Here is a 25,410-nt window from a genome sequence, read left to right on the forward strand (position 1 = left end):
TTTTCCCCCTCTTCCTCTGTAAAGAATGTACTTTGTCTCTTCACTTATTTTATCCTTTGTTGTTGTTCAGTTGTGACCGACTTTTTGTGATTCCATGGACTCTACTATCCATGGAATTTTCTTGGTAAAGATACTGAAGTGGTTTGCCATTTTCTTCTCCAGTGGATTAAGGCAAACAGAGGTGAAGTGACTTGCCCAGGGTTACACAGCTAGTGAGTGTCTGAGGTCAGATTTGAACTCAGGTCTTCCTGACTCCAGGCCCAGCAGTCTATCCACTGAGCCATCTAGCTTAGCCTTTAAAGCAGCCATATTCTCACTGGTTCTCTCATATGTGAGCCATTCCCCACTCCCACATGTTTGTTTCCCCTTTCCCTAATTCTGAGATTTTACTTACCTCAGTTTCCTTCTTCTTCCTTTTATCTGGTTATTAATTCCTCCCCTCTTGTTTTTCCCTTTCAGTTAAATAGTCAAGTCCTTCCTCTTCTCTCCTTTAATATGTTTTCCTTTTTAAAGTTTCATTTTCTGTTTTCTCTTTCATTCTCTTCAGTATTTCTCTTCCCTCTCTATTCTATACTTTTCTTCTTTGATTCATGCACATTATGCTTCTTTAGTCCTACTTCAATCTCTGTATTCTTCATGGAATAAAAGTTTCTAAGGTACCTATTTTGAGTTCCCTCTTCTAAATAGGTTCTATGACATTGCCTTGTGGGTCATGAGGAAAAGGGTACTGAATGCCTGAGTTAGAGCTTATAGATTAGCATCCTCTGCTGTTAGTTCAGTGGATTTTTACCTTGTTGGGGTTCTTGGCATCCTAGATCATAAAAATAGCCGAAACTGCTTTATCTCTTCTGTATAGTTACTATTTTGGAGAGGTCGTGAGGACCGGAGAAAATGTCTAGTCTTTCAGCTTGCTGGTCATGTGACTCATTCTCAATGAGACTGGAATGGGTCTCATTTCCAACCTTGTTTAGTTCATTAAGTTGATCATAGAACTCCCCTAATTAACCCCAAAAGGAGGGGGCAAGAAAGGAAAAACAAGTGTAATAATAAAATTATTAATAGCCAGTATTTATACAGTGCTTTAAAATTTGCAAAGCACTTTAGAAATATTAATTCATTTGATCCACAGAACAACCCTGGGAGTGGTAAGTGCTATTGTTATCCCCATTTTACAGATAAGGAAGCTGAGGCAGAGGTAAAGTGACTTGCCCAGGGTCACACAGCTAGTAAATGTCTGAGGCTGGATTTGGATTCATCTTCCGGATGGCAGGGTCTACCAGTATTTTAGAAAGACTTGGAAAGGGGCATATAACAAGTTCCCTTTGTACCTGTATTTTGGGGACCTTCAAGATTTAGCTAGTGTTTCTGTAGGCATTTCTATTCTATCTTTGTCACATGGTTAGTAAGTTAGTGGAGCTGGGATGTGGGTCCTTTGACTCTATACCCAGGGCTCTTCCTACTATCCCCCAGCTGCCCCAGTAGAGCTGTATCCAGTACGGGTTGTTGACCAGCCTCCTTCTCTTCACAGTTGCCTTCCTCAACCTGCTCTACTTGTCTGTGGCCTTTCGGCACTCTCCTTGACCTACCTAAAGACCAAATCAAGAAGAGAGGAAGAGACAACAGAGCAGACAGAACACACAGAACCACCCCAGCTCCGGGAAGGTGGGATCATTGGGGAAGAGTGAGTAACACCTACTCCCGTTCCAGGTCTGGCCTCTGCCCGTCTCTTGCCAGAGTACTTGACAGCAGGAGACAGGAGAATCCTAAGTGTTGGGAGTCAAAGGAAATATGGGTGGTTGGACCTAATTTTGTAAGGTCAATTACCATATTTTCCAGATCTAGACCATAGAATTCCAGAGCTGAAGGGGCCTTAGAGCAGAGAATGTCCTATTTGGAGGGGGTTTTCATACAGAGAATGTCAGAGCTGAGAGGCAACTTAGAACAAAGATTTTCAGATTTACAAATGGCCTTAGAACAGGGAATGTCTGTGCTTGGAAAAACCTTAGAATGGAAACTATTAGGGCTGAAAGGGACTTTAGAACAGAGAATGTCAGAGCTGAAAGAGACCTTAAAACAGAGAATACCAAAACTGGGAGGAACTGTAGAACAGGGAATGTCGGAGCTGGAAGGAACCTTAGAACATAGACTTCGCAAGCTGGGAGAACTTTTAGAACGAAGAATGTCGGAGCTAGAAGGGTTTTTAAGACAGAGAATGTTATACCTGGAAGGAATTTTAGGACCCAGATTGTCAGATCTGGGAAAGACCTTAGAACAGAAACTGTCAGAGCTGGAAGGTGTCTTAGAACAAAGAATGTCAGAACTGAAAAGAGTGTTAGAACAGAGAATGTCAGGACTGAGAGGAGCCTTAGAAGATGGAATGTCAGGGCTGGGAGGGATCTTAGAACAGAGAATGACAGAGCTGGGAGGGAACTTAGAACAGAAAATGACAGAATTGGAGCATATCCTAGAGCATAAATTATCAGGACTGGAAGAGACCTTAGAAAATACATTTTCAGAGCTGGGAGGGACCTTTGAACAGAAAATGTCAATACTGGGAGAGATCTTAGAACAGAGAATGTTGGCACTTGGAGGGACCTTAGAACAGAGAATAGCAGAGATGGAAGAGGTCCCAGAACAAGAAATGTCATTGATGGAAGGGATCTTAGAACAGAGAATGTCAGAGCTGGGAGAGATCTTGGAACACAGAATATCAGAGCTGGAAGAGATCTTAGAACAGAGAATGTCAGAGGTAGAGGGTGTCTCAGAACAGATAATGTCTGAGCTGGAAGGGATCTTAGAACAGAGATTGTCTGAGTTGGAAGGGATCTTGGGACAGAGATTGTCGGAACTGGAAGAGACCCTTGGACAGAAAATGGCCCAGCTGGAAAGGGCCTTAAGACAGAGGATGTCAGAGTTGTAAGAGACCTTAGAACAGAGAATGTTAGAGGTGGGAGGGACCTTAGATTATAGGATGTAGCAGCTGGACAAGACATTAGAAATCATCTAGCCCACTTCCCCCTTTGCTTTTCCTCTCCTTCCTGCTGCCTCTTAGAGCCCCCTACACAGCTCAGTGCCACCTCTTCTCAGCAGAGGATCAGGGAAATGGAAAGAAAAGATAACTTATGTTAAGCCACTTACCTCCTGGTTAGCTGCTCTGGTCAAAGTTAGGATTGGGTGGAAGAGGTTGGGACTATTCAAATAAGCTTTTCGATTATCCTAGGACCACAGCTAATTGAGAGATGGCTGTACCCTGTATTAGTGAAGGGGCAGTTGTGGTACCTTGACTTCATCTACCCTTCTGCAGGCTGTAATTGTATGTTATGGGTAAGCGTCCAGAGCCCGGTTGGGGGTCAGCTCATCTGTGGCCGTCACTTAGCAGCTGGAACAACAGCTGGAGCCGGAGCCGTGCTGAAGTCCCATCCGTGGCATGGGACCCAGAGCAGCAGGACAGAGAGGCCTAGGGGTCCAGGCTGAAGCCTGTGGTGAGAGTGGGGATGGTTGGGATTCTTGGAGAGTGTCCTGACCTCTGCTCCTGAGCTTACTCCTCAGTTGGCCTGAGCTGTCACACTTTTTTATCAGATGGCAAACCCCTAATTAATAATAGTAAAAATCAAGGGCCACATTGTCCAAGAGAGCAAGTGCCTCAAGGTAAATTTGCATCTCTTAGCAAAAAAAATTGTTTGTCAAGGCTGGGGATGGGAGGAAGGCCTTTGGACAGAGAATGTTAGAGCTAGAAGAAAACTTAGAACATGGAAAATCAGAACTGAGAGGGCTCTTGGAGTAGAGAATGTTAGAGCTGGGTGTGACTTTAGAACAGAGAAAGACAGATCTAGGAGGTTCCTCAGGTCAGAGAATGTCAGAAATAAAAGGAACCTTAGGACAGATAATGTCGGAGCTCGAAGGGATCTAAGGACATGAGTTTCAGAGCTGGAAGGGAATTTAGAATATGGAAAGTCAGAATTGGGAAGAGTCTAAGAACACAATATCAGGGCCAGAAGGGACGTTATGACAGAGAATGTTAGATCTGGGAGGGATAGTTTATGAGAACTGATAGGGAATTAGAGAGCATCTTGTCCTACGTCTTCATTCCGCAGGCGGGAGGTGTCTCCAGAGATGCTATAGAAGGTCAATGGCAGAGCCCGGGTTCCTGATCCCAAGCTAGTGTTTTAGGCACTCTTGCCCTCTACTTGTATGTGAATTGAGAAGATCTTCGTTCAAAAGAACAATCAGCCTTGCCAAGTGGAGAGTGTTGGTGAATTTTCGGACTCTTACTGGATTTAGAGCAGCCAGAGACCTTAGAGATCACTTCACAATCTAATCTGAGGGGGATGACATATCCACAAATAAGTGTGACTATAAGGTAGAGTGTGATGAAGGCAAAAGACAAATCCAGACAAAGAGCTCTAGGAAAATTGGAGGAAAGAGAAAATACACCTGGGGAGACTGGAGAAGACTTCATGAATAGAGGGACCTGAACTAGGACTTGAAGAAAGAGAAATATTCCAACAGGTAGAAATGAGGACAGAATGTGTTCCAGGCATGGGAGACAGGTTATGCAAAGGCAGCAGAGACAGTAGGGTGAGAGCCTCCTGCCATTCCAGATCTCTCTCTGCTTTGTTTCTCCTAACCCTGTTCTTTTGGGAAGCTAAGTGGTTTACTGGGTAGATCTGGATTTGGAGTCAGGAATACTTGAGTTCAAATCTTCCTTTAGCACTTACTAGTTGTGTGACCCTGGACCTCTCTCATTCTCAGTTTTCTTATCTGTAAAATGGTGATAATAGCATTTACCTCCCATGGTTGCTGTGAAGATCAAATGAATTAGCATGAGTAAATATTTTGCAAACCTTCAAGCACTATTTAAGTGCTCGCTGTACTATTACTATTGGCACTGTTGTTATTTGATGTCACTGTGGCTCCTGGTCCCTGGACCATAGCCCCTTTTGACACTCTCTCTCTCTCTCTCTCTCTCTCTCTCTCTCTCTCTCTCTCTCTCTCCATTTATGCTAACTTTCTTCTATTCACATTCTTGACCCAAAGGCTGACCAGTTCACCTCTACACTAACTTCTGTCCTCGCCAAACCCCAATCCAAGGTTCCCACCACCATCCACCTTCCTTACTCCTGCTGCTGGAGAATGGTGTGCAGCTTTGCCCATTGGGTCACCTCCAAATTCATGTTCTGTAATCTCATCTGGGGCATCACAGCTACTTCTCAATCCCCATATTCTTCCTTGTTTCTGTATCACACTTCCCATAATGGCTCTTCCAAAACTTCTCTCCTCTAGCCCTGTGCCCCACACCCTCTCACCAGAGGATCTCTCTGGGTTACTTTTTTTAACTCATTAACTAACTTAATGTAGAAAGATAATAGCTAGTACCCCAGGCTTACATGGAGCAGGTTCAATCTTGGAGGGAAGCCTCCCCACCCCCCACCAAATCCTATCTCTTTGGTTCATATTACCCTGACCCAAATTGCCTCTGGGAAATTTCAGGATGTAGCTCAAACATAGTTTATCTCTTGGGCTGTACAGACATGGATACAAGCTCTTGAGATAATGCATACTGGTTTCAAGATATCCTTTCTTTCACCGCCAGGATGTGCATAAAACACATAAAGGATTCATAGTAGCCCATAAACAATAAAATTCTCCTCTCAGCCTAGCAAGTCCTACCTTTCCCCAAGGTCCTTTATAGGCCTCCTAATTGTCAAGAGATTCTTTATCAGGTTGAATTGAACTAGATGGCCTCGAGGTCCCTTCCAACTTTTGGATACATACGTACAGCTGTTCTAATCAATGCCTCTGGCAGTACTGGGGCTGTAAGGTGACCTTTCCCCAAGTCCCACACAACGTCTGGATTGTTGTAGCACCAGCCAACAATCCCCAGAATTAATAGGAAGACGGAGGAGTGGGTTATATTTAGGCTAAGTACCTGGCAATTTTCCCCTACTCAGATACACAAGGGCTTGGTTTCCTAGGTCACTGGTCCAAGTACCATCTATGTATACATACCAAGTGAATACCAAGTTAGATATGTCAGTCTCTATCCTAGAGCAGATGAAAGAGTTGGCAGAACACCTCTCTACTTTTTGGGTTATCAGGGAGAAGGAAGTCTTCCTTAAAAGACTCAAAGAAGCACTACAGGAAGGAAAAAGAAAAAGGATTTGAAGAGGGATAGAAGAATCCTGACCTGTGAGGTCATTGGAGGGTTGAAGAAAGTAACATGGTAAAGGAAAGAACAAATATTTGCAGCTAAGTAATAGGGGTGGGGCTCTTCTCGAAGAAGGAGGAACTAGACCCTCTTAGGAGGCAGTAGCTTCTTGTTACTGAAAGGAATAATGAGGTGAATCCACAGGGACTTGGATAGAAAGAGGGATTGTCCAAGGAGTTTGGGAAATAGGGGCATGGTGGAGTGTTCATGGTGGACTTCAGCTCTCCAGGAATCTGTTCAAGTTATTTATCTGTCCAAAACAGAGGGGCTGATAAATTCTTGATTTTTTTTCTTAATGAAAATTTGATTCTTTAAAAGTTAGAGGCAGTGCTAGACCTGATTCTCATCAATAGGGAAGAATTAGTTGTCAAAGTGGAAATGATGGGGAACCTTGAAGGCAAGTGATGGTTCTACCTTAGAATTTGTAATAAAGAAGGAAAGAAAAGCCAGGCAGGTTGGGAGTTGTATTTTTTCTCAATAGCATAAGTGTCTAATGAGGAAATCACTGGGAGATAGGCAGGCAGAAGTCTTCTGGGTAGCGGCTGTGTAAACCTTTGTTTGCATTTCTCTCATAGGCTTAGAAGTGATTCGGGAAGGGTCCCATAGGTAGTTACTAGCAGAGGTGGGATTTGAATCCAGCTCTTTTGACTCCAGATCCAGAAGGCTTTTTATAATGCCAGATCCCTCTGCTAGCTGTTGTCTAAAAGAGACACAAATACTAGGTTTGGAGTTTGAATATTATTTCTGCTGCTATTAAGCAGCATATTAATGTGTATAACTTTGGGCAAGTCATTTCTCCCCCTCCGGGCCTCAGTTTCCTCCTCTGTAAAATGAGGGAAGTCTCTTCTAGCTGTTCATCCCAGGATCCCCTGTGAGCTCCATGAGGGCAGAATCCATGTCTTATTTGGCTTTATATATCTCCCGGTGCCTACCACAATGCCCTGCACACAGTAGGTGTCCAGCAAGTGTTTGTTTAATTGAATTGCACCCTGCCAAGTGAGGCCTCTGGTTGTGATGTGGCCTAGGGCACTAGGCAACCTGTCACCTCAGATCACCATTCTCTGCTGGGGCAGGGACTTGGAGACTCCTGGAGATGAACTGATTCTTGTAGAAAGATAATGACAAGGTGTGAGATAGCCAGCCCTACTCCCCTGCTCATTAGGGCCCTGGCAGAACAGCTGTGGGTTTAATGAGGCCAAGGCCAGAGTCAGATGCTAACTGAACATACATGTGAAGACAGGGGGAAATGAGGGTAAAGCTTTCTGGGAAACAGCAGGCCACAGCCTCATCTGCCTCCTTATCTAGCCTATCCCACTGAAGACTCACATATCAAATGATCCCCTGGGATGTAGAGGGAACAGAAAATCCAGGCCTGGGAAGCAGACCTTATATTTCTAGGGCATTAGAAGATAAGGAAGCTACAACACTACAGATGGCTCTTCGGAAAGCTATTTGCCCAGCATTGTTGTAGGAGAAATTGTATTGGATTCGAAATCAGAGTGCCTGGATTAGAGTTCCTGGCTTTGCCTCTACTTGTGTCATCCTTTCTAGGTCCCAATTTCGTCATCCGTAAAATAAAAGGATGATCTCTAAGAACCCTCTGTCCTATGATATTCATAACCTTGTTGTGAGAGAGAAGCAAATTTGTTTCCTTAAATTCTGCTAACCGTTTTCTCTTACTCTATTAACAAGAGTGAATAAACCAAATATTATTTGGGGGGGGGGGATGCAGTAGGTGGATGCTGAGGCAATGCACATGCTTAGGGAGTAGCTAGCATGAGGCTTCACCATCTGGATGACATCGTATCCCAGCAAAATATCTAGTAGGCCAGGAAACAACTGGGAAGTTTCTCCAAAACCCTTTAGTACCTCCAAGGCCTTTGATTTCAGGACTGTGCAAATTCCTTACAGTGCATATTGTGGCTCCTGCCCTCCACCTTAGTCTTGTTGTAAAGTGGAAAGACAATTGCCTCCTCCTCTTTCTGTCCCTCCTTGGCACCTCCCCCATCCCTTTCATTTAGAAGCTAAGCATTCCCCATTCCTTCATCTGATCCTCCCAGGAGGACGTGAAATGGAGGCCCTTCCCCATCCTGGTCACTCTCTTCTGGCTACTCTCCAGCTCACCAGTGTCTTTCCTAACATGTAGCTCCTAGAACTGAACACAGGCTCGCCAATGTTGTCTGCCCAGAGTGGAGGACAGTAGAGACCATTGCTTTCCTTGTTTTAGACATGATGCCTCTCCTAATTCATTCTTCATCAGCCCCTTAGCTTTTGTATCTGTCTTAGTTCCTCCTCATCTGTAAAATGAAGGGGCTGCTCTAGATGGTCTCCAAAGTCAATTCTAGCTCTGGAACCCTGTGCTTCTGAATTTGGCTCTGTGCTCTCACCATGGCCTATAGCTACTATTCTGAAGGTGGATGAGGGAGAGTGACAAAGGGAATTGGAAAGTGTCCTTCCTCATTGGGCAGCAGAGAGCAGTTTTCAGACATGAGGCACTTCAGGTAAGGCATTGGGAAAAGTTTCTTGTTTTGTAGAGTTGCAACGCGCACCATATTATATTTCCAAGGGAAGTTGGGAAAACCCTTTCTTTGATGGTCTTAAAGGAAACATTTAATCCAGGAAAACTTTGTTCATTTTTAAGTGCTTGCTGAGTACAGAGCATGGTGCTGGAGGAGTGATTAAGTTTAGCTGACACATAGCCCTCGCCTTCAAGGGAGATTGATTTTCAGGGTGGTTTGGGGAAGTCGTAAGAAGTAGGGTAAAGGCCTAGGGCCCCTTGTAATTCAGATCTTAGATCAGACTGACCACTCTGAGTAGACTTGTTTGTGACCCTGTTATCTGGGCAGGGGGGAGCCAAGGAGTCTGGATTTCTCCAGAGTGCCAAGCACAAAGAGGCTAAGAAGAAGCAGGAAGTTTGGGGTAGGAGTGGAGATTCCAAGGCCAGGTCAGGAGGCCCCACGTATGAAGTGACATTTGAACCGAGCTTTGAAAGTAGTCTCCAAGAGAGGCAGGAATGGCTAGAGAGCAGGCCTCAGAGCCAGGAAGCCCTGGGTTCAAGTCCTGCTTCTGACACATCCTGGCTGTGTGACCTCGGCCAAGTCATCAACCCTCTCAGTGCCCGGGGCAACTTTCTGTAACTCTATGCTGCAGAGAGGGTATCAGTCTGCATTACTAGAGGGAGTTTCCTCATCCAGGAATTTCCCAGTTCTTAGCCCACTTTGAAAAGGCAGAGGTGAGAAGAGACATGAGGGACAGACAGCCTGTGCAAAGTCACAGATGGGAAATAGAGCATGAGCTACAGTAAGGTGTCCAGTTTAGGTGGACTCCAGAGTATGAAAAGAGGGGTAATATATAGTAAGACTACAAAGGTAGGTTGAAACCAGGCTGTAAAGGGCTTTAAATACCAAACAGAAGAGTTAAAGCAAATAGGGAGCCACTGCAGTTTATTGAGCAGGGGTAAAAGATGGTCAAGGCCTGTTGTTTTGTAATTTCACTTTGTTGGCTGTGTGCAGGATGATGTATTGGAGAGGGGAGAAACTTGAAGCAGGAAGACTAATGAAGACGCTATTTCAGTAATCTGGTGAGAGATGATAAGGATCTGAGAGTATGGTGGCTATGTGATCAGGGAGAAGGGAATGGCTACAAGAGCTATTGTGGAATTGGAATTGACAAGACTTGGTAACTGATGCGATGTACAAAGTGAGGAAGAGTTGAGGACGACTCTGAGGTGGCAAACTTGGGTGATTAGAAGGATGGCAATGCTCTCAACAGAACAGAGACTATAGAAGAGGGGTAGGTTTTAGGGAAAAGATATCAAGTTCAGATGTGGACATGTTTAGTCGGAGGTGTTTATAAGGCATCCAGTTGTAAATTCCAATAACTAGTTGGTGATGTTGGAGTAGAGAGCAGGAAGGAAACAGGATATGGAGACCTGGTAGTCACTGATATAGAGATGATCATTAAATCCATAAGGTCACCACGAGATTGCAGAGTAAAAAGAGAAGAGGGCCTAGGACAGAGATTTAGGATATGTTCATACTTGAAGACAAGAATAACAAAGGAGACTGAGAAGGAGCAATTGAGCAGGTAGGAGCCCAAGAAAACCCAGGGAGGAGAAAGTATCCAGGAGGAGAGGGAGGGCAACAGTGTCAAATGTGGTAGATAGGTTGAGAAGGATGAGGATGGGGGAAAGGACACAATTTGGCGATTAAGAGCTCATTGGGAACTTTGAAAAGAGCAGTTTCATTTGAGTGATGAAGTTGAAAGCTAGGTTGCACGGAGCTGAGGAAATAGAAGCAATGAGTATAGACAGTTTTTCTTAGGAGTTTGTGAAAGGGAGAGAGGTATAAGAAGGTAGCCTGAAGGGATGGTAGGGTCAAGTGAGGATTTTTTACCGATGGAGGGAGACCTGGGAATGAACTAGTAGACAGGGAAATATTGAAGATGGTGGTGATGAGGGGCTGACAATAGAGGCAGTCTTCTCTAGAGAATGGGGTTGAGGGAACAGGTAGAGGGATTGGCCTTGGCAAGAAGGGCCACCTTTTCATCTAAGACCAAAATTAAGAAGGAACAAATTGAGGATGATGGCAAGGAGTTTTGAGAAATAGAGGAGATGAAAAGAGGGAGCTCATGGAGGACGGCCACTATTTTCTCAGTAAATTATGAAGTGAGGTCTTCTGCTGAGAGGGTTTGGGGAAGGGAGGTATAGAAGTTTGAGAAGAGGAGGTTTGGAACAGCCTCCTTGGAGATTGTGGCAAAGAATTCATTAGGGAGGAGTAAAAGAACTGCTTTGCTACACTGAGGGGCCACTTGAAATTAGATGACAACAACTTGTAGTAGAACCAATCAGCAAGATTGGGGGACTTCCTCCAGCACCATTGAGCAGTACATGAGCAGGAGCAGAGGGTTGATAAGCCATGAGCAATAACAGAAAAAGGGGTCAAGGAATCAAAAAGCTGAGGACAGTATAATATCGAATTGGTTATCACTATAAAGTGAAACTAGAGCGAGAGTGGTGGACCGGGAGTACATTGAGGGATAAAGAAGGTACTGCAAGTGACGGTGAGGAGGAAGAAGAGGTTGAGGAGGAACTGATGAGTAGGGAGAGAGAACATGATAGGACGTACCGGTCAGATACAGGAATGTCAGAATTTTGAATTGTGGAAATGGAACACTTGTTCGTGATGGTGATATCAACAGTGGGACCTTCCTTGTGTGTGACTGAGTGGAATGAAGAAATAAGTCATGGGAGTGGAGGAAACTGAGGAACTGGAAGCCTAGGTAGTAAGGAGCAGAACTGGAATTCAAACTTAGGTCTTCTGGCTCCAAATCTAGGCCTCTCTCTATTGCACCACAGCAGTTTCCTTTACATCACAGTGACTCAGTAAATCCTCCCCACTGTTTACTGAAATTGGAATTGGTTGCTGTAAGGGAACTTTCTTGTGATCCTGAACACCTTTCCCCCAGGGCATTCTTTGGCTAAGTTCCTAGAAGTTGGAATTAGGGTTGAAAGACCTGTATTCTAGTCCCAACTCTTCCCAGATCCAACTTGGTGGCCTCAGCTGAGTCAGACTTGTCCTCTCCATAGCCTTCCCCCCATCTCTAAAGCAAAGGGAGAATCCCCCTAAATAGGATGCCCTTCAAAAAGAAGGACATCTTATTGAATTAGATTTGCAGTCAGGGGACCTGGGTTCAAATCTCAGCTCTGCTATTTAATCTGTGAATTCAAGCCAATCATGTCCCCTCTCTGGGTCTCTTTCCTCATCTAGAAAATGCTTTTTGTCATGGACCCCTTGGAACTATCTGGGTCTCCTTCTCAGAATTTTGTTTTTAAATGTACAAAATAAAATGCTTAGATTACAAAGGAAGCTAATTCTATTGAAATGCAGGTATCAGAGTATTTAAAAAAAACCAACTTCACCACCCCCAGGTGAAGACCCCCTGGGCTAGATGATCTCTAAAGTCTCTTTCAACTCTGACATTCTATGAATCAGTTTGTTTTAGAATTAGGAAACCAGGATTTGAATGCTGTCTCTAATACTACCTTTGTGACCCTGGGCAAGTCACATTGTCTCTTTGAGCCTCAGTTTCCTCATCTGTAAAATGGGGACAATTAATATTTCTAGTACCCCCTGCCAGAATAGTTGGGAAAGAACATGCTTTCACCAATCTGAGTGATATTATCAAGGCTGGCAGTCTGCTACAAGAGGACAAACCACAAAACAATTAGGACCATGGATTCCAAGCAGGAAGGGATCTTAAAGGTCATCGAGGCAAAATCCCTCTCATTTTTACAAATGAAGAGACTGAGGATCAGTGACCTGCTTAAGGTCACACAGGTAAATGGCAGAACCAGGACTGGACCACAGGAGCTTTACCTCCACATCAAGTCCTCTTGCCTCTTCAAAAGCTTAAGACCTTGGAGATTCGCAAGGCTCTGGGGCCCTAATCTCCATGTAATAGAACTCAAGGTCCTCCTGGCAGCTTAGAAAAGGTGGTTTTCAGAAAACAAGGTGGAAAGCTCACTGTGCAGAGCAGAGAGCAAACCTCGGGAGCATCTGGCAGCTAGAAGGGGTAAAGACTGAAAATACAAATCCTTTCAACGACAATTTATGGTTGTTGAATTATGGGTTATCAAAGAGAAAAACTTTAAGTAATCACGCGCACACACACACACACAAAGACACGTACATACATACTTTAAATGGAATTTGATTCATAAAAAATCACAGAGTCACAAAATGTCAGAGCTGGAAGGGCCTCTACTACCGGAACTAGAATATTGGATGATAGCATTGGAAGGGCTCCTCAAGATCAAACCACCCTCTCATTTTACAAGCTGGATGACCACTTGTTGGGGGGTGTTCAAGGTGGGATTCCTGTTTGGGATAAGGTCCCTTCAACCTCTGAGATTCTGGAATTCTCTGTGATCTACAGAGAGAAACCAAAACCAGGAGGCAGGCTGGACGGGACTTGCTCCAGGTCACACAGCTACTCTGGTGCAGAGCTGGACCTTAAGCCCTGACTTCTGACTTCTAACCTAGAATTCTCTCTACAACACACCACTTGTATATGACTTGGTACTACCTGAGTGATCTTGGACAACTCAGGTCCCCTTCCAGGGGCTTCCGTCCTCACTCCCCCCATAAAATAAGGGGAACACACTAGGTGAGCCAAGTCTGTGGCCTCTTAGAGCTCTAAAATGCTGTGATCCTGTTGTAGGCGCAAAGCAAGGTTCACCGGGATCCTGAAATGCGCTTCTACTGGGGACTGTCTGTTGGCTCTCCTTTTCTCCTGCTCACCCTGAGGTGCTGGGCCTGACTTGGGGTCTCCCTCCTCCCTCCCGCCTTCTCCCCTTCCTCATCTTCCTCCCCTTTCCCCTCATCTTCCTCTTCCCCCCCCTCATCTTTCTTCCCCTCCCCTCCCCCTCATTTCCCTCACCCCCACCCTCTTTCCCTCTCTTACCTCACCCTTGGCAGCATTCTCTACTGCTGTTGCCCAGGGACCTGCCCGGCACGTGCCCAGGGCCCCTCAGCTGCCGCCAGGGCCTGGGCTGAGAGCCCCGCCCACTCGGGGCTGAGGGGACAGATCTCTGCCTCTGCTGCCCCCACAGGCAGGTCGGGGTTTTTCCTTTCTTTTCTTTTCTTATCTTCTTTCAACTAGATTAACCAGAAGTAAGTTTCAGGCTCTCTGGGGCTGAGGAAGCAGCGCGGAACCGGCCACGACCACAGGTTTCTGCCGCTCGGCCTGGCCCAGGTATTTTTTCTTCCTAATAATTGGAGCTCACCTTTCTCTAGTACTTAAGGTTTACAAAGCATTTTCTCCCAAACGCCCCAGGAGGGGCAGTGGTGCAGTGGGCAGGGCGCTGGCCATCTAGGCAGGAGGACGAGGCTTCAAATTCCCCCTCAGACCCTCCTTGCCATTTGTTACACTGTGCTCAGCCCTAGTTTCCTCTTCTGCAAAATCAGGTTCCTAGCCTATTCCCCTAAAATGGTGATAAAATTTGTGGCACTTTCCTCCCAGTATTGTTAGAAGAATCGAATGAGATAAATGTTTGTAAAGCACTTTACAAGTTTGCATGACATTAGGATTAAGTGTAACGCTAATATTGTGATGCTATTACAATATTACAACTATCACCCCTGGTTTCTAGAGGGGAAGACTGAAGCTCATATAAGGGAAGGGACTTGGCCAGGGTCACACACCTGGCATTAAGAGCTAGGATATGAACCCAGATCTCTAGACTTCAGCCCAATGCTCTGTCCATGCCACCATCAATGAATAATATTTTGGCTATTTTACACATAAGGAAACTGAGGCCTAGAAAACTGACATGAGCCATCTAAGGCAAATCAGCTAAGAAATAGTAAAGCCAGGACTCAGACCCCAGTTCTCCTGACTTCAGGGCTCTCTCCATTGTACCCCTCTGCCTTCCGACCCACCATTAACATCGAGCTGGCAGAACACCAAAGCTGGCTGCCCGCTGGCTCTCTGGGCCCCAGGTCCATCTTGTACAGGGGCCAGGGATTACCCTACTGAGCATTTCAGCGCTTAGCTCCCCATCTCCCTGATGAGGAACCACTTTCCCCAAGCAAGCTCTCTTACTACTTGGTTTGTCTCTCTCTATTACACTTAGTCTAGTCTAGTGTATGCTGGAATCGTCCAGTGTTTGTAGCTGATCCACTAACTAGATGGGGAGCTCTAGGAGTCAGGGGCACCTCACCCCCAACTGGGCACACAGTAGGTGCTTAATTAGTGTCTGTTGATTGAATGGATAACTCCATACCGGTGTTTGTAGCTGATCCACTAACTAGATAGGGAGCTCTAGGAGTCAGGGGCACCTCACCCCCAACTGGGCACACAGTAGGTGCTTAATTAGTGTCTGTTGATTGAATGGATAACTCCATACCTGTGTCTGAGATAATATTATTTTAATGCCATTCCTGGCTTGATTTACCATGATTAGCAAAGCAATTTAGAGCACCTTTTTCCAAAAGTGCTAATCACTTTCTGCTCAAAATAGATAAAGACTCTGTTACTACTTTTCCAAAATGCTCATGGCTCAGGAGAAATCTAAAGCAGGCCCTAAGTTGCTACTCTGGGATGGTATTTACAGGCAACTTCTGAGCTTCCTCCCATTTCCTATCTGGCCTAGCATGGTGCTTTGTACATAGTAGGGACTTCATAAAGCAGCATAGCATATTGGATGGAATGCTTTGAATCTTGCCCCACTTATATATTGGTTCTGTGACCCTGGGGGCTTGGGGCATAGGCCCCAGTGTAGCATGCAGCTTTCCTAGCAGGTTCAAAGTGGAATGAGGGCAGCAACCTCAGTTCTAACTCTTTCCAAGATCCCAGGACACAAGAGCCTTCTTCTAGGGACTCTTCCCCACCAGCTTCCACACTAGCCACCCCCATCCCTCCTCACACTTGCACAGACTCACAGTTTGCACAGATGTGATAAGCTAACTACCTAATCTCCCTCTCCCTAGCTCCCATCACAAATCATTCCAAGTCCCATTCTCCAAACACTTCAAACCTCTCTTAACATACCCTCTCACTAACACCCAAAGGCCAGTTACTAACCAGGCCTTTTCCTTCCACAGATTACTTCATGGCATCATGAGACCCACACTTACACTTCATAGTCACAGAGAAAATGTACAACTGTGGCCAGCTGTGAGCCCTTGGGCCACAGCTTCCACTCCCTTCAAAGTCTATCAGTGTGTGACCATGGGCAGGTCCCTACCCCTCTCTGAGTTTCAGCTTCCTTGTCTCTAAAAGGAGGGAGCTAGATTTGGAGACCTCCGAGATCAGTTCTGGCCTTGAGTCTTCTATTATCCGTAAGTTAGGCAGAACAGAAATGCACAGGTTTAGAGGCTGATGAGGGGCTAAACTGCCTGATTCAGGAGAATAAATGAGTAATTTCTGTAAACTGTGTATAAAAGCTGAACATTCATTGGACAAATCTAGATCCCTACTTGTGTACTTGGGTGAGGAGCACTTAAATGAATAAGCTATAGGCTGTGTCCTTTAGGAACTTCTAGTCTAGCAGGGGAGATGGTGCCACATGGGTGATATAGACAGGGAGAAATTGCTTCTGTTTGGGTAACCTAGGAAGCCTACATGAGGGAGGTAGCATTTGAATTGGGCTTTGAAGAGTGGGTAAGATTTTTGAGAAGTAGACATGAATTGCAGGGAGGGCATTTCAGAAAAAGGGTTTGGCATGAGAAAAGACCCAGAGGAACCATGAGGTGTGTTTAGGGAACAGCAAATAGTAATGTCTGGTTGAAAAAGAATAGTGGGGAGGTAAGACTAAAATGTTGGGAGACCTTGCCATGCCAAACCACAGAATGGACTGCTTAGACTTGTATTGGGCTTTTTCTGTCTAGTTCCAAAAGGCAGAGTTATAATCAATGGAGGACAGTTACAAGGATGCAGATTTCAGCTCAGTATGAAGAACTTTTTAAATACCTGAATTTTAAAGACAATGTCCTTCCTTGGGAGGTAGTAAGCTCCCGTCCCTGGAGGCATGAAGGCAGAGGGAAGCTGAATGGCTAGCTCTCAGGGATGCCATAGAGGGGAGGATATTGGACTATGTGCCCAACCTCTAAGGTGTCTTAGAACTCTTAAGTCTGAAAATTCTGTGAATAAGAGAGATGGGTAGGAGAGACAAGAAGATAGTCAGGAAACTGGTGATTAAATTGTGCCCCTAAAAGTGAGAAATATAAAGGCTACAAAGAACCCCAGAAAGATTTATCCAAAATGGTGCTTAAAAAGGCCAGCCGAAGTATTGATTATGGCCTTATAAAAACTTCCAGTTCATGAAGTTGTAGAGATCAGAATGGGGCCCAATAGATCGTTAGTTATTGTTCCTACTTTGTTAAAGTATACATGATATTTTATAAATAGCTTGGCTTTATTAATTTATTTGGGGTACAATCCCATAGTCTGTTTATATATACCTTTTAGCTCTAGAGTCTTGCCTTCTACTTCCCAGGCAGTATGGCCTGCCCCATAGTGGGGGAATAGCCCCACCTCTCACTAATGGTGGGAGATGGACCTGGGGGCCAGCAGCTGACAAGAAGGAAAATATGGAGTAGGCAGCCTGATCCTTTGCCTTCACCGAACAAGTCTCTTGTGCCTACATGGGATTCATTATCTAACATTTTATTAATGTGGGACAGGAAATCCATTTTGCAAGTGTATTCTATCAGTTATGACCTGACGATGACATTACTGGTTTGGGCATTAACAATGTGATGATTAATCGTGCTCATGAAATCAGTGATGTTAGCTTGGAGGTACGCAGCTCAGCACTCTTTGTCAATGGAATTCAGGAGGTATGGATTAACCCATTGGCTTTCTGTAGGACACATGTTTTTTGTATAGGGTTTCACATTAATTTCGCTCAATTCAGCAAACATTTTCAAACAAACATCCCAGTGCCTTTGCTGGGCACTGAGATACTAAGACTAAAGAAAATTCCCTGCCCTCAAGGCAATGATGAAGAGTGAGGGAAGATGGACAACATATACACACATAAGTATGATACGAAACAGAATAGTGATGAAGCAAAGAGATCCAGCCAGAATTCTCTCAGGTATCAACAAAGCTTCCTGGAGGATTCCAGCAGGCAGGGAGAGATGAGGAGAGAGCCTGTTCCTGGAATGGGGGCCGGCCTATTTCAGTAAGTATGCAGAGGCAGGAGAGGGTATGAGGAGTTCGGGGAAGAGCTGGTAGATAAAAATGGCTGGAAGGGAGAGAATATGAAGGAAGAGCAATGAGAAATAAGACTGAAAGGGAGGCTGGAGCACAACAGTAGAGATTCTAATCTACTCCGGCTGGTATTGGTGTTGGGTACAAAACATGAAAACGATCCATGCCGTTAAGAAGCTAACATTTGAGTGAGTTTGAAGTTTATCTCACTTTTCCTCACAACGTCCTTAGAAGGTAGGTAGGAAAGGATACTATTGTCTTTTACAGATGGAGAAACTGAGGCACTGAGAGGTCCTGTCTCCTGACTCAAAGGAGTATTTTAGGTGAGGTAGAATCAGTCACGCCTGCCTGTTTTCTCTGGGCCCCAGTGGACTATGAGGAGAAGGCAGTCTTGCTCTCTTGAGGTAACATAGCTCTGGTTTCATAACCTGCCTCTGAGGAGGTGATGGATTTCTCCAGGCCTGAGGAGTAGGCAGCCTGGGTGGCTGTAATTTCTGCCATGGAAGAGCCCACATTCAAACTCCCAGGCTGGTAGCCACTCCTCAGCTATAGCTCATTCTGCCACCATGTTGGATTTTCTGAAAAGCCCTAGATCTAGAACCAGAAAACCTGGGTTCAAGTCAAAATTTCCTGGCTGTAACACTAGGAAAGTCACTTCACCTCATTTTCCTCATCTGTCAAATGGACATAATAATATCTTTAGATGTCTCTGTTCAAGGAAGGTTAGACAAGGGAGCTATGTGCCAACTAGGATTCTAAGCACTGAGTGAGTTACCCAGGTGTAGAAGGCATATCTCCTAAGCACATAAAGCTTAAAAGCTAGGTACATATTGAATTCAGTAAGCATTTATTAAGTGCCTACTATGTGGCAGCTAAATGGCAAAGTGGATAAAGCACTGGGCTTAGAGTCAAGAAGGTCGAAGTTCAAATGCAGCCTCAGACACTTCCTAGATGTGTGACCCTGGGCAAGTCACTTAACCTCTGTTTGCCTCAGTTACCTCATCTATAAATGGAGATAATAATAGCACCTCCCTGCCAAGGTTGTTGTGAGGACCAAATGAGATGATAATTGTAAAGCACTTAGCACAGCGCCTGACACATAGTAGGCACTATATGAATGCTAGCTCTTATTACTACTACTGTTGTTGTTGTTACAGTGTCTACAGGCACTGTGCATGGGTAGGATTACAAAGACAAAAATGAAAATAGGCTCTGCCCTCAAAGAGGGAGGAACAACGTGTGTAAAGAGGATTAAATGAAAAATACACACAAGTAAACAATAAAGGCTAACATCTTAGAGTACTTTGCCAAGTGCTTTCCGTATATTATTTTCATTTGATCCTCGAAACAACTCCAAGCTAGGTGCTTTCATTATGCCCACTTTACAGATGGGTTACAGACAGGCTCAATGATTTACTTAGAGTCACATATCTTGTTAGTGTCTGAGGCAGGATTCCGGTTCAGGGCTTCCTGACTCCAAGTTCAGCAATCTGCCCTTCATACCAAGCTGCTGCTAATATTTTCAGAGAGAGCTCTAACAGCTAGAGGTATCTGAAAAAGCCTCTGTTGGAAGAGGACACTTGAGCTAAGGATTCCAAGAGGTAGAGATGAGAAGGAAGCGCATCCTAGGCAAAGGAGAATAAGCCTGTGCAAAGTCATGGAAGTGAGACAGGACAGTGTATGGAGAAAACAGCAAATAGGCCAGTTTGGGCAGAATGAAGAGGAGTAATGTTAAATCAGTGTGGAAAAACAAGCGGGAGTAAGATAAGGGCTCGAAATGCCAACTAGAGAGTTCATGTTTTATTTTAGAGGCTGTGAGAACCACTAACACTTTTTGAACAGGAGAGTGGTATCTGTCTGTATGGTGTCCTGGAGAGGGGGGAGATCCATTAGGAATAGATTGCAATAGTCCAGGTGAATGATGAATGATGAAGCCTCAGAAGGGGAAGGGGGGTGGCCATGTGACCATAAATTACTCAATTTCAGTGTAATGTGTGATAAATATATAGGAGTATAAGGCTCTATGGGCATTGAGAAAAACGAGTTCCTTGGCATTGGAAGTGTTCAAACGGAAGTTGGATTTCTGCTTCTTGGGGGTCATAGGATCATAGACTTAGAGATTTGGGACTAGACTCATAGATGACTCTTAGATGTCTTCTAGTACAACCCCTCCCATTTTAGAGATGGAGAAACTGAGTCCCAGAGAAGTTAAATAATTTGCACAAGGTCACACAAGATGTAAGTGGAGATTCCCATTTCAGGCAAGGTTTGGACTAAATGCCTCAGATGACCCTTCCAGCTCTGAAATTCTGTGATTTTGTGACTCTCTATTCAGAAGCCAATTTCTGAGCTGGGGAGAAGGCCAAGCATATTTCCAACAAGGTGAGCCTTCTGTGGCTGAGATAAGATACACGACTCAGAAAGGCCATTACTGCCCTCTTTCATCTGTTACAATGATGTTTCAGTGTGGCTCGGAGGCTTCCCATTTTACTTAAATAGTCTTCTTCTTTGGCTTATTTCAGAGAACACCCAACTGTATATAGTCACCATCAGTGGAGGTGAAGTGGACCCTGCCGGTGCTGTCCTCCGGGCCACCAGTCCCAAACTGACTGACTAGCTCAGACTGCACCATTCTATACTTTCACCGATAGGGGACCCTTTGTTTTCTGAAGTGGGGCCTTCTTCCCTGTTTGCCTTTTCCTAGCAGAGGAAGAGGGCAAGAAGGAGTCCAATCCTCTAGACTATCTTCTCTAGAGATCACCAGGCCTCTCCTGCCTGTGGAGTGATTGATTACCTGGATGGAAGGTAGCAGTTTCCTTCCTTTATAACTCCTGAGAGTACACATTGCCTCCTTGAAGAAGAAGGAGAAATTTAGTCCATATATAGTACTCTTTCTAATCATCAGTCAAATATTTGTTTAGCCTCTAGTATGCAGAGAACACTGGGAGCTGGGGCAATCTGTTCAGTTGCTGCCCTCAGGGAGCTTACAGTTTAGTTGATAAGCATTCTGTCTGTACTGTTCCTCAACTCCGTTGATAAAAATGTTGAGGAGGATGAGACCAAAGCTAGATCCCTGGTGCAAGTCATGCTGGGTCTTGATGATTACTGTTCTCCTTTCTCAATGTTCACTATCCCTCAGACACCTTTAGAATTTTTTCCCTAGGAATTAAAGTCAAGCCTATAGTTGCTGATTCTACTCTTTTCCATTTTTGGAAAAATGTAGACATTTGTCCTGTAATACCTCCTTTGTTCTCAGGACTCTATCAAAGATCACCAGATCTTTGGTTCAGAGCCCATCATTCTTCAATCCTAAACCCTGATCCAGAAATCCCAATTCCATTAGGATCATAAATAAATTTGATTTATTGTTATTATTTATAATCTTTCCATGCCTTAGTTTCTCACTCAGGCAAATGAAAAACAGCCAACTTCCAATCATAGAACCCAAATCACCGATTTCTGCACATGATCTGAAGTCCGCATTTCAGTCTGTATTTTCATGTTGTTCATTTCCCGATGACTAGAGGCCTCTTAGTATTATGGAAAGAATGCTGAATCTTGAGTCAGAAATTCTAGGTTCAAATTCAGGCTCTATTGCTTAATATCTGTGTGACCATTTAATACTTAACTTCTCTGCACCTCAGTTTTTTAATCTGTTCAGGTCAGAGAAGATGATCTTTGAGGTGTCTTCTGTCTTTAAATCCTATTATCCATGACCTCTACAGGTTAGAAAAGGAGTACGGAAGGTTCGGGAGCAAAGGGTAGATGATACATAAGGTAGACAGAGCACTTAATCCTATCTCCGCCTTCCATAGAGGAGGAAAGAGGCCCCAAAAGAGGGACTATCCCCAGGCTGACAGAGTAAATTAGCAATTCCTGAACGTGACCAGATGAGTACTTCCCTATCACTGAAGGGTTTCTCAGCCTTAGGGACTATAGCTTCTTCACCCTATAGTTCTGCAGAAGTCACTTTGATTTTCCTGAAGACTTTATACAGTCCTTGGTTTGACCCTTTCTAATCTATCATCTAATATTAGAGTTATATATGTTTGTTCCTTGTCCTACACTAGACTGTTAGGACAGGAAGCATGTGTTATCTAAGGACACTGCACACAGTAAATACTTAACTGATTAGATTCTCTAAACCCCAGCTGCCTGACTGTGATGAGATCTGTGCTGCTTTGAGGGAAGACTTATAGAGATGATGCCACTGGCTGGCTGGGCAGAGCAGGATAGGATCTTAGGCCTGACTCCCACCTGTTTTCCAGGAACAGGGGGAACTTATAAAGGACTTGGCACAGATGCCAAGTTGTGACTCTGGCAGGTCTCCTTATCCTTCCCCCTCCTCCCTCCAATCCCTGTGACATGGTACAGTGGAAACAGTACTGGATTGGATTCAGAGATCTCAGGTTCAAATCCCACCATGGTCACAAAGTATGTATCCTTGGGCTTACGCCTTAGCCTCTTGAACTCAATCCTGCATCTGCAAAATGATGTTTTGGGAGTAAATTAATCTATAAAGTGGGGATAATACTTAGATCATCTACTTCCACAAAATTGTTGGATTATTGAGAAGAAAATGCTTTGTAAGCTTTAAGACACTAAATCAGTGGGAATCATTACTATTGCCGCCTTCTTGCCTTGCTTAGTCATTCATTTCCTGTTTCTCCCTATGTCTTATGGTCCTTCTCACACTGCAGGCCAGCTCTGAGTCATCTTGTCATCTGCTTTACTCCCTCCCACATCCTTCCACCAGTCTCCATGGCCCCCTCCGGTTGAGTGTCATGGTCAGAGGCGTCAGGCAGCAGAGTCCAGCTCCTTCCACAGGTGCAGCTGCCTGTGGCCTGTGAAGTATAAGTAAGCTCTTGTTGCCTTGAGATCTCACTAAGGCTGGAGCTATCTGACAAGTCCAAAGACTGATTTGACCATTTCAATGTGGGTTTGCAAGGACACAAATAGAATTCCCAACAGAGAAGCTAAGAAGCAAAGGAGTTTCTGCCCTCCACTTTCATTCTTAGCATTTTGGTTCTACAAGTGTCTATGCATCTCCTCAGATTGCCTTGAGGTTTTCTTCTCTGCCCCTTATCCCCATTCTGCTCCTCCTCCTGATTTCATTATTGTTCTCTTTGAAAAATTATCATATAATCCTTATATCAGAGATTGTTTCATGATACAAAGGACCTAGGTATGTGGCAGAGTCTTTTTTAACTCTATTGGCTTGTAGGCCTGCCCCTGCCCCCTAAAAAAACTGGAACAATTCAGGCATGAGGCCTTCTGTATTCTAAGACCCATTTGTAAACACACAGTTAACAGTATTACAAAAGAAAGTTTTACTGAGAAGAGGAAAACAAGAGACTCAGCCCCCAAAATGCCTGTCGCTCTTCAGAAACCAAGTCCCAAATATTAGGGCTCCTTTACCAAAGACACCACCAAGAGTGCTATCTCATCTCCCTCCTCTGTGTTGGTTTAAGGGAGTGTTTCTCTCTCTCTCTCTCTCTCTCTCTCTCTCTCTCTCTCTCTCTCTCTCCTCCCTCCCCCTCTCTTTCTCTCTCCTTCTCCCTCCCCACCTTCCAGCTCTGTCACATTGCCAGCTATATCCACAACCATACAGACCTTGTAATGTAATTCATTTCCTCCAATTACCAAAGTAGAAGGAGGAAAAGGAAAAATATTCCAGCCTCTCATCTCATTGAGAAAAATTCCTAAAAATACTATAACCCAGTGTTCAATTAACCTATGAACATAACTGACTTAGGGAAAGACTCCCCTACTTGACAATCACTGCTGGGGAAACTGGAAAGCAGCTTAGCAGAAATGCATCTTATACTATATATCATAATGAGTTCCAAATGGATATATGATCTAAATATAAAAAGTCACATCACCAAAAAAAAAACCAAATTCCCAGGAGAAAGAAGCAGGTGCCTTTCCCACCTATGGCTAGGAGAAGAATTCTTAATCAAAGTAGTGATCATAACAGAAGAAAAGGGTGATGTCAACCGCAGAAAGTTAAAAAGTTTGTATGTACAAAATAATTGCAGGTGGCATAAGAAGGAGAATTGTCAGTTGAGGAAAAAGCTTTGCCTCAAATATTGCTGGAAAAAGTCTGATATGCAAGATATACAGACAACTTAGCCAAAGGTAAGACCCTGTAGGTGAAGTAGTCAGAGGACATGAAGTTTTCAAAAGAATCGTAAACTATAAACAACCACATAAAGATTGCTCAAAATCACTTATAAAATGAAAGCAAATTGAAACAGCTCTGAGGTTTCACCTCACACCCAGCAAATTGGCAAAGAAGACAAGACTGATACTGACAATATTGGCTGGGCTGTGGAAAGACAGGTACAGTAAAGCATCATTGGTGGAGCTATGAATTGGTCCACAGATTCTGGAAAATCCTATACAAGTTACCAAGTCCTGTCCATTCTGTCATATAGCCATTCCTTTCTCTTCATCCTTATTCCTGTCTGCCTTGACTGTTCTAGTATCTCCACACAAGTCTTCCCATCTTCACTCTCTCCCACTTCTAATCTACCCTTCATGCTGCTGCCAAAAGGAACTTTCTTAATCCTAGGGTCAGAAGCCTTCAGTGGCTCCACATTTCGTCTCAAGGAAAGTGTACCCTCCTTAACAGACTCTCCATGGTCTGATACCACCTGCCTTTCTAACCTTCTTTGACATTATTCCCTGCCGTATACTTTACTCTTTAGTAAAAATCTGGACTGTTCTCTGCCCATCCCAACACCAACATTCTCTGAACTCTCACAACAACTCTTTCCCTTTGCTCATACTGTTCCCTATGCCTGGGATACTCTCTCTTCACTCCCTAAATTCCTGTCCATCCTCTCAAACCTAACTCAAATGCCATCCTTTCCAGGAAGCCTCCTTTGATTTCTCCCCCCGCCCCAATCCCATCATTCTACCTGACATAGGACCTTGCTTTGCACCTCTCTGCTGCATTTATCATGCATTGTATATTCTAGTTATCTGTGTTTGTATGTTACACCCCCCCCCACACACACACACTATTAGATCCTTGGGGGCAGGGACTATGTCTTATCTAAATTTTGTATCTCCCACATGTGTAACAGTACTCTAAACACAGTAGGTATTTAACAAATCTTTGTTGAGGTTAAGTTCATTTAATTGAGCCTCTGACCATCTGAATTAGATAGGGATTGAACAAGCACATGTAAGGCCACTCTATTTCATCCCCACAGTCCTTTGAGCTGATTAATTCTCCCTCAGGAAAGACCTCAAACCAATAAAGTTAAAAGGCTATCCTGGATCCTGCTTTCCCTTCCCTTCCTTATTAGGAAGCTGGTGAATTTGGAAGTTTCTGTTTCCCAAGGTTAGGGTAAAGATCTGACCATTAGAAACCATGCCTAAGAAATTTCCTCTTTCTAGAGACCCATCAGAGCTTGGGGTTGTCATTGATTAGGGTGTAGTATCTCCCCAGGATTGAGCTTTGCAGAATTAGA

At 44.3% G+C, this 25,410-nt stretch overlaps 1 protein-coding gene across 1 annotated transcript in view; it reads left to right on the plus strand.

Moving 5' to 3' along the window:
- Positions 1-25,410, plus strand: part of NEXMIF (neurite extension and migration factor) — an 84,386-nt gene that overhangs the window by 49,170 nt on the left and 9,806 nt on the right. Inside the window, exon 2 of the mRNA XM_036740216.1 lies at positions 1,529-1,681. The gene's annotated coding sequence lies outside the window, so the exon portion shown is untranslated. The remainder of the gene's footprint in view (positions 1-1,528; positions 1,682-25,410) is intronic.

This window comes from Trichosurus vulpecula, chromosome X (assembly GCF_011100635.1).
Source record: "Trichosurus vulpecula isolate mTriVul1 chromosome X, mTriVul1.pri, whole genome shotgun sequence".
Lineage (NCBI taxonomy): Eukaryota > Metazoa > Chordata > Mammalia > Diprotodontia > Phalangeridae > Trichosurus > Trichosurus vulpecula.